Below are 15,899 nucleotides of genomic sequence, written 5' to 3'. Positions count from 1 at the left end.
GAACACATGGTTCCGGTGTTATGCCAGCTCCATCACTATAAACTCATCAAATGAGCATCACTTTGTGTGAAGTGCTGCTGAAGAGCAGAACATGCTCCACCTTAGAGAGATGAATTAACATTCCAACAGGAAGAGCTGCTTGCAAAGTGCTGCTCTCTGCAGCCGGGCCTTTCTTTGTCTTCTTCTTTAGACTTGCCACCGATTCCAGCATGCTGAGAGGAGTGACACAGATGTACGATGATTAACATTGGTGACTCTGTTCAGCTCTGTGTGTGTGTGTGTGTGTGTGTGTGTGTGTGTGTTTACCTACCTTTCCCATCCTAGTCTCTGCTCTAGGCCGAAGGGTTGAGTGCTCTGGACATGCTTCGACTGGCTGAGCAAAGAGTTGATTATACTGGACCTTGTGGTAGATCCACATTGTACTGTCAGCTGTCACACCCAGCACCAGCCTTTGGCTAATGGCCTCAGATTCAGCAGAGTCCTGTGTAAGTGGCATGTGGTGCATGGATAGGAGGAGTCTGCAAGAGGCACAAATCAATGAGTCACAGCACAAACTCACATTAATAATAATAATTATAATAATACATTTTATTTGTAGAGCACTTTTCATAGTTAAAAACAATCCCAAAGTGCTACAGAGTACAGCAAAATTAAAACAGGTTTAAAAACAAGAGAACTATGACACAGTGTTTAAAAAAAAAGGTTTTCAGGCCTTAGTTAGTGCCCGGACTGTGATTAAACTGTACATATGGTTGGAATTAATATGAATCTTAATATGCATCTATTATTCAGTGTTCAGAGTGAAGACTAGGACGTGTCTACTAGCATGGCCTTTCAATGTCATCGTTCACACGCTTCATTAATAATAAGAAGCAGGTTAGATCAGAGCTCTTACCCAAAGGAAGAACTGACGAGGACAGTTCTGGTTTGATTATCCAGTAGTAAACAAAGTTTCCTTCCTGTCTCTGGGATGTCCGTAGTGGCTTTTTTTAGTATTGGTATTGAAGAAAGGGAAAAAGACAAACCTGGCAGGTTACAACAACAAAAACTTCACTTAGAATCCCCTTTAGAAAACTCACACATCTTTACATAGTTTTAGACTGGGGACAAACCTGGCCCTGTCCATGCCATGTGAGCTCCTCCCCCTTCTTCACTTGGTGGTTGTCAATGATGGATGAAAGTGGAGTAATGATCCACTTTCTTAGTCGGAATACAGAGTCCTCCCCCCCCCCCCCGAGAAAGGAAACTAGTTAGTCGGTTACAGTTACATCCACCAGTTTTCTTTGACCTGCTTATACGCAGCAGCCTCTGTGTCAGTCAGTTCAAATGATGAATTCAACTTTTAAGCAATTTAAGCATCCTGCAAAGTACATAACACATCTTGCTAGAATAAGCCACTTTACTGACATTACATGTTGTATGCATCAAACACCTTGTCTTTGCTGTAATGTACTCCATATTTATCACTTGCATTACATTACATTACGGTCATTTAGCAGACGCTTTTATCCAAAGCGACTTACAATAAGTGCGTTCAACAAAGAACTTCAGGGACAGGACCCAATTTCTTCTCATGGGTAAAAATGGGATGCTCAGTGCCCATTTCATTTTGACAACATTCAAAAAGTTGGTCCAAATAGTGACTTACTGACATTTTTGAAGTTCAATTTTGATGAACTCAAATCTCATGCACATATGCCTTACCAAAGGGCACAGAGAAAGGATTTGAGCAGGGAGATGCAGCTCATTGCTAAGCAATGTTGCTAATCAATTCCATTATTCTCAGGAAAGAGTAGCTGGAATGCTTTTCAATCATTTTTTGCCGTCTTACTACACATTCCACAGATAAATCAGGATCAAAACGTGTTTGAACTATCTCAATCCAAAACAAAACAAACTGAACATATATATTTTTCTCTATACTGCTCAACAAAACTGAATTGAACTATCTAACTCCATCAGAGGACAAGGTGTTTAATTTCCATGGGTGCAAGCCCTCAAAGTCTGGATAATCAACCAACCTGCTTCTTTTATAAATTCCATATGTGGTTTTGAGGACAGATTTCAAGAAGTCTGTGCTGGCCCTTTCTCGCTGTCTCGTGTATTTTTCCATTGTCCTTTCAGTGACATATTACATTCACAATGTAACTGTAAAAAACAACACCTTCCTTGAATACAGCAAGCTTATGTTGTGTCACCCCATACTGAAACTACAGCACCAAATAAATTAATTTCACCATTCTTTGTTTGGATTTGGACACCATTATACAGCAACTGTAAGTCACAATCAATTGTTTGTAACACAACACAACATCAACACCACACTCATCAATATCCTTAGCTTTTACTAAAGCAAAAAGTCTGATTGCAGCAAGCTTTAACCTAAACTTGGGGTCTATGTTTCCTAAAGTATTAATAACCATCAATATATTTCATCTGTATATAAAATCACCTGCAATGGTGTGGTGGGATTTGGAAAGGCTGATATTTCTCTGTTATTTTCTGAAATATTCATTATTTTCCAGCTGAAAATTTTTCATTAAAACCCATTCAAATCTTTTTTCATTTTCTTCAGGCACTTCATGTGCCTTCTAACTTCTTCCTACTTTCAGACAGAGACAGAGAATCCATTCAAGGGTTATCCTGCCTCTCCTGCACACACACACCCTTGAACACAGGCTTTGATCTTTCTTTGTTTTTTTTCTGGACAACTGTTGTCCTTTTGTCACAGCTTCAAAGGACTTGAGCTGTCAATCAAACTGCTTGCGAGTTTATCTCATTTAGGGACAGAAATCATTCACACATTGTCAGACCTACATGCTCCATTCTTTCAGGGGTTTTTGTTAAGCATTTCAAGCATTTAAACACTTTTATGGTTTTAGAGCAGAATCTTTGAGTCACTTAAAGCAATTCAAATCTTTCAGGCAACAGACAGCACAGACACTCACACTCACATTACTTCACGTACACGCACACACAGACAGGCTTTGATCTTTCTGGGTTTTTTTCATAATTTTCACCCATTTCATAGGTTTTTGCAGTTAAAACACTTCAAGCATTTTAAATCTTGCAGGCAACAGACAGCACAGACACTCACACTCACAGTACTTCACATACACATACATAAAGCACACACAGGCTTCATCTTTCAGGGTTTTCTCAGCATATTCACACATTTCGCGGGTTTTGCAGTTAAAACCCTTCAAGCATTTTAAATCTTCCCATAGATAGACACACTCACTCGCATATACACTTCACATCAAGCATTATGTAGTCACACTATCATACTAGATAGCCAATTGCATCTTACCTGATGAACAGGCCCTTGAATCTGATAATCCTCAATCACACGTACCACAAAAAACAGTCCAATGGTGCACACAGTCAGACGGTAAAATGGCTGCAAACGGACAACACGGCAACAAATGGTGTGACCAGGTCGGGCTATACCAAATGAGGAATTTGGTCGAGCCCATTAAGACTCGAAATAGCTTGCATAGTAATTACATAGTAATGCGATTCAAAAATGCTGAAAACTGGCTTAACAATTAACATTTACCTTGTAGTCGTTATATCTACAAATAACAATTTTTTATTCGCTATTTACACGTAGTCTGACATGTTTCGCACATACTCCCCCCCCTCACAGAACTTACGTGATTGGATGGTCGACTGGAGAACCATTTTGAACTGGATGTCATCAAGAGAAGTATGATTTTCCTTAAGTTGGCTGATCGGTAAGGTAGTTTAACAGTATCTCTTCTGTCTTCGATAATGCATTCGTATTTACAGCGGAGCATATGGAAAGAAGAAGATGGCCTCATCCCAGACAGCTAAGTTATGGCTTTTGCACTCCGTCCACCCTGTTTAGCAGCTGCAAGTGTGCCGACATCATCGTATTTGCACGTACATCCTTACTGCAGAAAGATTGCAACAGCCCCGCCTCTTCGAGCAGAGAACAGAATGGGACAGGTAGGTACGCGCGCGCACACACACACACACACACACACACACACACACATGAGTTGATTATGGAACATGTGTCACTTTTTCATCCATTTAGGACTGGACCCCAATCTGTATCCGACCAGAAAACTCAGTTCCCTCCTGAAAATCCACAAATCCTATTATAAGGTGATTTTGAATGAATCTACCATAAAATGTCATGTGAAGATGTGCACTGCTGATAACTAAACAGTTTTCTCATTGGAGTGAATATACAATGATAAACAGCAATGAAAGCAGCAGTAAATGCCAAAAACCAAGCGTAAAATGCTTTTCATTTTAGTTGATGGTTGCTTCAGTAAATCCTATTATAATGTGATTTCAAGTAGAGGTACCTGGAAATGTAATTTGAATATGTTTTGAGTTGATTATGGAACATCTGTCACTTTTTCATCCATTTAGGACTGGACCCCAATCTGTATCCGACCAGAAAACTCAGTTCCCTCCTGAAAATCCACAAATCCTATTAAAAGGTGATTTTGAATGCATCTACCATAAATGTCATGTTAAGATGTGTTTTGTTGATAACTTAACAGTTTTCTCATTGGAGTGAATATACAATAATCAACAGCAATGGGGCAGCTGTAAATGCTGAAAACCTAGCGTAAAATGCTTTTCATTGTAGTTGATGGTTGCTTCATTCAATCCTATTATAATGTGATTTCAAGTAGAGGTACCTGGAAATGTAATTTCAATATGTTTTGAGTTGATTATGGAACATCTGTCACTTTTTCATCCATTTAGGACTGGACCCCAATCTGTGTCTGTCATAGCCTCCTGAAAATCCACAAATCCTATTATGAGGTGATTATGAATGAATCTACCATAAAATGTCATGTGAAGATGTGCTCTGCTGATAACTAAACAATTTTCTCATTGGACTGAATATACAATAATCAACAGCAATGGGGCAACTGTAAATGCTGAAAATCTAGCGTAAAATGCTTTTCATTGTAATTTACACAAGCAGTTGATGGTTGCTTCATTAAATCCTATTATAATGTGATTTCAAGTAGAGGTACCTTGAAATGTAATTTGAATATGTTTTGAGTTGATTATGGAACATTTGTCACTTTTTCATCAATTTAGGACTGGATCCCAATCTGTATTTGACCAGAAAACTCAGTTCCCTCCTGAAAATCCTCAAATCCTATTATAAGGTGATTTTGAATGAATCTACCATAAAATGTCATGTGAAGATGTGCTCTGCTGATAACTAAACAGTTTTCTCATTGGAGTGAATATAAAATGATAAACAGCATTGAAAGCAGCTGTAAATGCCGAAAACCAAGCGTAAAATGCTTTTCATTGTAGTTGATGGTTGCTTCAGTAAATCCTATTATAATGTGATTTCAAGTAGAGGTACCTGGAAATGTAATTTGAATATGTTTTGAGTTGACAATGGAACATCTGTCACTTTTTCATCCATTTAGGACTGGACCCCAATCTGTGTCTGTCATAGCCTCCTGAAAATCCACAAATCCTATTATAAGGTGATTTTGAATGAATCTACCATAAAATGTCATGTTAAGATGTGCTTTGTTGATAACTAAACAGTTTTCTCATTGGAGTGAATATACAATAATCAACAGCAATGCGGCAGCTGTAAATGCTGAAAACCTAGCGTAAAATGCTTTTCATTGTAATTTACACAAGCAGTTGATGGTTGCTTCATTAAATCCTATTATAATGTGATTTCAAGTAGAGGTACTTTGAAATGTAATTTGAATATATTTTGAGTTGATTATGGAACATCTGTCACTTTTTCACCCATTTAGGACTGGACCCCAATCTGTATTTGACCAGAAAACTCAGTTCCCTCCTGAAATCCACAAATCCTATTATAAGGTGATTTTGAATGAATCTACCATAAAATGTCATGTGAAGATGTGCTCTGCTGATAACTGAACAGTTTTCTCATTGGAGTGAATATACAATGATAAACAGCAATGAAAGCAGCAGTAAATGCTGAAAACCAAGCGTAAAATGCTTTTCATTGTAGTTGATGGTTGCTTCAGTAAATCCTATTATAATGTGATTTCAAGTAGAGGTACCTGGAAATGTAATTTGAATATGTTTTGAGTTGATTATGGAACATCTGTCACTTTTTCATCCATTTAGGACTGGACCCCAATCTGTATTTGACCAGAAAACTCAGTTCCCTCCTGAAAATCCACAAATCCTATTATAAGGTGATTTTGGATGAATCTACCATAAAATGTCATGTTAAGATGTGCTTTGTTGATAACTAAACAGTTTTCTCATTGGAGTGAGTTTACAATAATCAACAGCAATGGGGCAACTGTAAATGCCAAAAACCTAGCGTAAAATGCTTTTCATTGTAATTTACACAAGCAGTTGATGGTTGCTTCATTCAATCCTATTATAATGTGATCTGAAGTAGAGGTACCTTGAAATGTAATTTGAATATGTGTGAGTTGATTATGGAACATGTGTCACCTTTTCATCCATTTAGGACTGGACCCCAATCTGTATTTGACCAGAAAACTCAGTTCCCTCCTGAAATCCACAAATCCTATTATGAGGTGATTTTGAATGAATCTACCATAAAATGTCATGTGAAGATGTGCTCTGCTGATAACTAAACAGTTTTCTCATTGGAGTGAATATACAATGATAAACAGCAATGAAAGCAGCAGTAAATGCCGAAAACCAAGCGTAAAATGCTTTTCATTGTAGTTGATGGTTGCTTCAGTAAATCCTATTATAATGTGATTTCAAGTAGAGGTACCTTGAAATGTAATTTGAATATGTTTTGAGTTGATTATGGAACATCTGTCACTTTTTCATCCATTTAGGACTGGACCCCAATCTGTATCGGACCAGAAAACTCAGTTCCCTCCTGAAAATCCACAAATCCTATTATAAGGTGATTTTGGATGAATCTACCATAAAATGTCATGTTAAGATGTGCTTTGTTAATAACTAAACAGTTTTCTCATTGGAGTGAATATACAATAATCAACAGCAATGGGGCAACTGTAAATGCCGAAAACCTCGCATAAAATGCTTTTCATTGTAATTTACACAAGCAGTTGATGGTTGCTTCATTCAATCCTATTATAATGTGATTTCAAGTAGAGGTACCTTGAAATGTTATTTGAATATGTTTTGAGTTGATTATGGAACATGTTGCACTTTTTCATCCATTTAGGACTGGACCCCAATCTGTATTTGACCAGAAAACTCAGTTCCCTCCTGAAATCCACAAATCCTATTATGAGGTGATTTTGAATGAATCTACCATAAAATGTCATGTGAAGATGTGCTCTGCTGATAACTAAACAGTTTTCTCATTGGAGTGAATATACAATGATAAACAGCAATGAAAGCAGCAGTAAATGCCGAAAACCAAGCGTAAAATGCTTTTCATTGTAGTTGATGGTTGCTTCAGTAAATTCTATTATAATGTGATCTGAAGTAGAGGTACCTTGAAATGTAATTTGAATATGTGTGAGTTGATTATGGAACATGTGTCACTTTTTCATCCATTTAGGACTGGACCCCAATCTGTATTTGACCAGAAAACTCAGTTCCCTCCTGAAAATCCTCAAATCCTATTATAAGGTGATTTTGAATGAATCTACCATAAAATGTCATGTGAAGATGTGCTCTGCTGATAACTAAACAGTTTTCTCATTGGAGTGAATATAAAATGATAAACAGCATTGAAAGCAGCTGTAAATGCCGAAAACCAAGCGTAAAATGCTTTTCATTGTAGTTGATGGTTGCTTCAGTAAATCCTATTATAATGTGATTTCAAGTAGAGGTACCTGGAAATGTAATTTGAATATGTTTTGAGTTGACAATGGAACATCTGTCACTTTTTCATCCATTTAGGACTGGACCCCAATCTGTGTCTGTCATAGCCTCCTGAAAATCCACAAATCCTATTATAAGGTGATTTTGAATGAATCTACCATAAAATGTCATGTTAAGATGTGCTTTGTTGATAACTAAACAGTTTTCTCATTGGAGTGAATATACAATAATCAACAGCAATGCGGCAGCTGTAAATGCTGAAAACCTAGCGTAAAATGCTTTTCATTGTAATTTACACAAGCAGTTGATGGTTGCTTCATTAAATCCTATTATAATGTGATTTCAAGTAGAGGTACTTTGAAATGTAATTTGAATATATTTTGAGTTGATTATGGAACATCTGTCACTTTTTCACCCATTTAGGACTGGACCCCAATCTGTATTTGACCAGAAAACTCAGTTCCCTCCTGAAATCCACAAATCCTATTATAAGGTGATTTTGAATGAATCTACCATAAAATGTCATGTGAAGATGTGCTCTGCTGATAACTGAACAGTTTTCTCATTGGAGTGAATATACAATGATAAACAGCAATGAAAGCAGCAGTAAATGCTGAAAACCAAGCGTAAAATGCTTTTCATTGTAGTTGATGGTTGCTTCAGTAAATCCTATTATAATGTGATTTCAAGTAGAGGTACCTGGAAATGTAATTTGAATATGTTTTGAGTTGATTATGGAACATCTGTCACTTTTTCATCCATTTAGGACTGGACCCCAATCTGTATTTGACCAGAAAACTCAGTTCCCTCCTGAAAATCCACAAATCCTATTATAAGGTGATTTTGGATGAATCTACCATAAAATGTCATGTTAAGATGTGCTTTGTTGATAACTAAACAGTTTTCTCATTGGAGTGAGTTTACAATAATCAACAGCAATGGGGCAACTGTAAATGCCAAAAACCTAGCGTAAAATGCTTTTCATTGTAATTTACACAAGCAGTTGATGGTTGCTTCATTAAATTCTATTATAATGTGATCTGAAGTAGAGGTACCTTGAAATGTAATTTGAATATGTGTGAGTTGATTATGGAACATGTGTCACCTTTTCATCCATTTAGGACTGGACCCCAATCTGTATTTGACCAGAAAACTCAGTTCCCTCCTGAAATCCACAAATCCTATTATGAGGTGATTTTGAATGAATCTACCATAAAATGTCATGTGAAGATGTGCTCTGCTGATAACTAAACAGTTTTCTCATTGGAGTGAATATACAATGATAAACAGCAATGAAAGCAGCAGTAAATGCCGAAAACCAAGCGTAAAATGCTTTTCATTGTAGTTGATGGTTGCTTCAGTAAATCCTATTATAATGTGATTTCAAGTAGAGGTACCTTGAAATGTAATTTGAATATGTTTTGAGTTGATTATGGAACATCTGTCACTTTTTCATCCATTTAGGACTGGACCCCAATCTGTATCGGACCAGAAAACTCAGTTCCCTCCTGAAAATCCACAAATCCTATTATAAGGTGATTTTGGATGAATCTACCATAAAATGTCATGTTAAGATGTGCTTTGTTGATAACTAAACAGTTTTCTCATTGGAGTGAATATACAATAATCAACAGCAATGGGGCAACTGTAAATGCCGAAAACCTCGCATAAAATGCTTTTCATTGTAATTTACACAAGCAGTTGATGGTTGCTTCATTCAATCCTATTATAATGTGATTTCAAGTAGAGGTACCTTGAAATGTTATTTGAATATGTTTTGAGTTGATTATGGAACATGTTGCACTTTTTCATCCATTTAGGACTGGACCCCAATCTGTATTTGACCAGAAAACTCAGTTCCCTCCTGAAATCCACAAATCCTATTATGAGGTGATTTTGAATGAATCTACCATAAAATGTCATGTGAAGATGTGCTCTGCTGATAACTAAACAGTTTTCTCATTGGAGTGAATATACAATGATAAACAGCAATGAAAGCAGCAGTAAATGCCGAAAACCAAGCGTAAAATGCTTTTCATTGTAGTTGATGGTTGCTTCAGTAAATTCTATTATAATGTGATCTGAAGTAGAGGTACCTTGAAATGTAATTTGAATATGTGTGAGTTGATTATGGAACATGTGTCACTTTTTCATCCATTTAGGACTGGACCCCAATCTGTATTTGACCAGAAAACTCAGTTCCCTCCTGAAAATCCACAAATCCTATTATAAGGTGATTTTGAATGAATCTACCATAAAATGTCATGTGAAGATGTGCTATGCTGATAACTGAACAGTTTCTCATTGGAGTGAATATACAATAATCAACAGCAATGAAAGCAGCTGTAAATGCCGAAAACCAAGCGTAAAATGCTTTTCATTGTAGTTGATGGTTGCTTCAGTAAATCCTATTATAATGTAATTTCAAGTAGAGGTACCTGGAAATGTAATTTGAATATGTTTTGAGTCGATTATGGAACATCTGTCCCTTTTTCATCCATTTAGGACTGGACCCCAATCTGTATTTGACCAGAAAACTCAGTTCCCTCCTGAAAATCCACAAATCCTATTATAAGGTGATTTTGAATGAATCTACCATAAAATGTCATGTTAAGATGTGCTTTGTTGATAACTAAACAGTTTTCTCATTGGAGTGAATATACAATAATCAACAGCAATGGGGCAACTGTAAATGCCGAAAACCTAGCATAAAATGCTTTTCATTGTATATTTACACAAGCAGTTGATGGTTGCTTCAGTAAATCCTATTATAATGTGATTTCAAGTAGAGGTACCTTGAAATGTAATTTCAATATGTTTTGAGTTGATTATTGAACATCTGTCACCTTTTCATCCATTTAGGACTGGACCCCAATCTGTATTTGACCAGAAAACTCAGTTCCCTCCTGAAATCCACAAATCCTATTATAAGGTGATTTTGAATGAATCTACCATAAAATGTCATGTGAAGATGTGCTCTGCTGATAACTAAACAGTTTTCTCATTGGAGTGAATATACAATGATCAACAGCAATGAAAGCAGCAGTAAATGCCGAAAACCAAGCGTAAAATGCTTTTCATTGTAGTTGATGGTTGCTTCAGTAAATCCTATTATAATGTGATTTCAAGTAGAGGTACCTGGAAATGTAATTTGAATATGTTTTGAGTTGATTATGGAACATGTGTCACTTTTTCATCCATTTAGGACTGGACCCCAATCTGTATCTGACCAGAAAACTCAGTTCCCTCCTGAAAATCCACAAATCCTATTATAAGGTGATTTTGGATGAATCTACCATAAAATGTCATGTTAAAATGTGCTTTGTTAATAACTAAACAGTTTTCTCATTGGAGTGAATATACAATAATCAACAGCAATGGGGCAACTGTAAATGCCGAAAACCTTGCGTAAAATGCTTTTCATTGTAATTTACACAAGCAGTTGATGGTTGCTTCATTCAATCCTATTATAATGTGATTTCAAGTAGAGGTACCTTGAAATGTTATTTGAATATGTTTTGAGTTGATTATGGAACATGTGGCACTTTTTCATCCATTTAGGACTGGACCCCAATCTGTATTTGACCAGAAAACTCAGTTCCCTCCTGAAATCCACAAATCCTATTATGAGTTGATTTTGAATGAATCTACCATAAAATGTCATGTGAAGATGTGCTCTGCTGATAACTAAACAGTTTTCTCATTGGAGTGAATATACAATGATAAACAGCAATGAAAGCAGCAGTAAATGCTGAAAACCAAGCGTAAAATGCTTTTCATTGTAGTTGATGGTTGCTTCAGTAAATTCTATTATAATGTGATCTGAAGTAGAGGTACCTTGAAATGTAATTTGAATATGTGTGAGTTGATTATGGAACATGTGTCACTTTTTCATCCATTTAGGACTGGACCCCAATCTGTATTTGACCATTAAACTCAGTTCCCTCCTGAAAATCCACAAATCCTATTATAAGGTGATTTTGAATGAATCTACCATAAAATGTCATGTGAAGATGTGCTCTGCTGATAACTGAGCAGTTTCTCATTGGAGTGAATATACAATAATCAACAGCAATGAAAGCAGCTGTAAATGCCGAAAACCAAGCGTAAAATGCTTTTCATTGTAGTTGATGGTTGCTTCAGTAAATCCTATTATAATGTGATTTCAAGTAGAGGTACCTGGAAATGTAATTTGAATATGTTTTGAGTCGATTATGGAACATCTGTCCCTTTTTCATCCATTTAGGACTGGACCCCAATCTTTATCTGTCCAGAAAACTCAGTTCCCTCCTGAAAATCCACAAATCCTATTATAAGGTGATTTTGAATGAATCTACCATAAAATGTCATGTTAAGATGTGCTTTGTTAATAACTAAACAGTTTTCTCATTGGAGTGAATATACAATAATCAACAGCAATGGGGCAACTGTAAATGCCGAAAACCTAGCGTAATATGCTTTTCATTGTAATTTACACAAGCAGTTGATGGTTGCTTCATTCAATCCTATTATAATGTGATTTCAAGTAGAGGTACCTTGAAATGTTATTTGAATATGTTTTGAGTTGATTATGGAACATGTGGCACTTTTTCATCCATTTAGGACTGGACCCCAATCTGTATTTGACCAGAAAACTCAGTTCCCTCCTGAAATCCACAAATCCTATTATGAGTTGATTTTGAATGAATCTACCATAAAATGTCATGTGAAGATGTGCTCTGCTGATAACTAAACAGTTTTCTCATTGGAGTGAATATACAATGATAAACAGCAATGAAAGCAGCAGTAAATGCTGAAAACCAAGCGTAAAATGCTTTTCATTGTAGTTGATGGTTGCTTCAGTAAATTCTATTATAATGTGATCTGAAGTAGAGGTACCTTGAAATGTAATTTGAATATGTGTGAGTTGATTATGGAACATGTGTCACTTTTTCATCCATTTAGGACTGGACCCCAATCTGTATTTGACCATTAAACTCAGTTCCCTCCTGAAAATCCACAAATCCTATTATAAGGTGATTTTGAATGAATCTACCATAAAATGTCATGTGAAGATGTGCTCTGCTGATAACTGAACAGTTTCTCATTGGAGTGAATATACAATAATCAACAGCAATGAAAGCAGCTGTAAATGCCGAAAACCAAGCGTAAAATGCTTTTCATTGTAGTTGATGGTTGCTTCAGTAAATCCTATTATAATGTGATTTCAAGTAGAGGTACCTGGAAATGTAATTTGAATATGTTTTGAGTCGATTATGGAACATCTGTCCCTTTTTCATCCATTTAGGACTGGACCCCAATCTTTATCTGTCCAGAAAACTCAGTTCCCTCCTGAAAATCCACAAATCCTATTATAAGGTGATTTTGAATGAATCTACCATAAAATGTCATGTTAAGATGTGCTTTGTTAATAACTAAACAGTTTTCTCATTGGAGTGAATATACAATAATCAACAGCAATGGGGCAACTGTAAATGCCGAAAATCTAGCATAAAATGCTTTTCATTGTATATTTACACAAGCAGTTGATGGTTGCTTCATTAAATTCTATTATAATGAGATTTGAAGTAGAGGTACCTTGAAATGTAATTTGAATATGTGTAAGTTGATAATGGAACATCTGTCCCTTTTTCATCCATTTAGGACTGGACCCCAATCTGTATCTCACCAGAAAACTCAGTTCCCTCCTGAAAATCCACAAATCCTATTATAAGGTGATTTTGAATGAATCTGCCATAAAATGTCATGTGTAGATGTGCTCTGCTGATAACTAAACAGTTTTCACATTGGAGTGAATATACAATAATCAACAGCAATGAAAGCAGCTGTAAATGCTGAAAACCAAGCACAAAATGCTCTTCATTGTAGTTGATGGTTGCTTCAGTAAATCCTATTATAATGTGATTTCAAGTAGAGGTACCTGGAAATGTAATTTCAATATGTTTTGAGTTGATTATGGAACATCTGTCACTTTTTTTATCCATTTAGGACTGGACCCAATCTGTATCCGTCCAGAAAACTCAGTTCCCTCCTGAAAATCCACAAATCCTATTATAAGGTGATTTTGAATGAATCTACCATAAAATGTCATGTTAAAATGTGCTTTGTTAATTACTAAACAGTTTTCTCATTGGAGTGAATATACAATAATCAACAGCAATGGGGCAACTGTAAATGCCAAAAACCTAGCGTAAAATGCTTTTCATTGTAATTTACACAAGCAGTTGATGGTTGCTTCATTAAATTCTATTATAATGTGATTTGAAGTAGATGTACCTTGAAATGTAATTTGAATATGTGTGAGTTGATTATGGAACATGTGTCACTTTTTCATCCATTTAGGAATGGACCCCAATCTGTATCTCACCAGAAAACTCAGTTCCCTCCCGAAAATCCACAAATCCTATTATAAGGTGATTTTGAATGAATCTGCCATAAAATGTCATGTTAAGATGTGCTTTGTTGATAACTAAACAGTTTTCTCATTGGAGTGAATATACAATGATAAACTGCAATGAAAGCAGCAGTAAATGCCAAAAACCAAGCGTAAAATGCTTTTCATTGTAGTTGATGGTTGCTTCATGAAATCCTATTATAATGTGATTTGAAGTAGAGGTACCTTGAAATGTAATTTGAATATGTGTGAGTTGATTATGGAACATGTGTCACTTTTTCATCCATTTAGGACTGGACCCCAATCTGTATTTGACCAGAAAACTCAGTTCCCGCCTGAAAATCCACAAATCCTATTATAAGGTGATTTTGAATGAATCTGCCATAAAATGTCATGTTGAGATGTGCCCTACTGATAACTAAACAGTTTTCTCATTGGAGTGAATATACAATGATAAGCAGCAATGAAAGCAGCTGTAAATCCCTAAAACCAGCCGTAAAATGCTTTTCATTGTAGTTGATTGTTGCTTCAGTAAATCCTATTATAATGTGATTTCAAGTAGAGGTACCTGGAAATGTAATTTGAATATGTTTTGAGTTGATTATGGAACATCTGTCCCTTTTTCATCCATTTAGGACTGGACCCCAATCTGTATCTGACCAGAAAACTCAGTTCCCTCCTGAAAATCCACAAATCCTATTATAAGGTGATTTTGAATGAATCTACCATAAAATGTCATGTTAAGATGTGCTTTGTTGATAACTAAACAGTTTTCTCATTGGAGTGAGTTTACAATAATCAACAGCAATGGGGCAACTGTAAATGCCAAAAACCTAGCGTAAAATGCTTTTCATTGTAATTTACACAAGCAGTTGATGGTTGCTTCATTCAATCCTATTATAATGTGATTTCAAGTAGAGGTACCTTGAAATGTAATTTGAATATGTTTTGAGTTGATTATGGAACATCTGTCACTTTTTCATCCATTTAGGACTGGACCCCAATCTGTATTTGACCAGAAAACTCAGTTCCCTCCTGAAAATCCACAAATCCTATTTTAAGGTGATTTTGAATGAATCTGCCATAAAATGTCATGTTGAGATGTGCTCTGCTGATAACTAAACAGTTTTCTCATTGGAGTGAATATACAATGATAAACAGCAATGAAAGCAGCAGTAAATACCGAAAACCAAGCGTAAAGTGCTTTTCATTGTAGTTGATGGTTGCTTCAGTAAATCCTATTTTAATGTGATTTCAAGTAGAGGAACCTGGAAATGTAATTTGAATATGTTTTGAGTTGATTATGGAACATCTGTCCCTTTTTCATCCATTTAGGACTGGACCCCAATCTGTATCTGACCAGAAAACTCAGTTCCCTCCTGAAAATCCACAAATCCTATTATAAGGTGATTTTGAATGAATCTACCATAAAATGTCATGTTAAGATGTGCTTTGTTGATAACTAAACAGTTTTCTCATTGGAGTGAGTTTACAATAATCAACAGCAATGGGGCAACTGTAAATGCCAAAAACCTAGCGTAAAATGCTTTTCATTGTAATTTACACAAGCAGTTGATGGTTGCTTCATTCAATCTTATTATAATGTGATTTCAAGTAGAGGTACCTTGAAATGTAATTTGAATATGTTTTGAGTTGATTATGGAACATGTGTCACTTTTTCATCCATTTAGGACTGGACCCCAATCTGTATTTGACC

This window comes from Genypterus blacodes, unplaced genomic scaffold (assembly GCF_046128005.1).
Source record: "Genypterus blacodes isolate CSIRO-AG114 ecotype Tasmania unplaced genomic scaffold, CSIRO-AGI_Gbla_v1 ptg000199l_1, whole genome shotgun sequence".
Classification (NCBI taxonomy): Eukaryota; Metazoa; Chordata; class Actinopteri; order Ophidiiformes; family Ophidiidae; genus Genypterus; species Genypterus blacodes.
The sequence above is the reverse complement of the archived record's forward strand: the minus strand, read 5'-3'. Positions refer to the sequence as shown.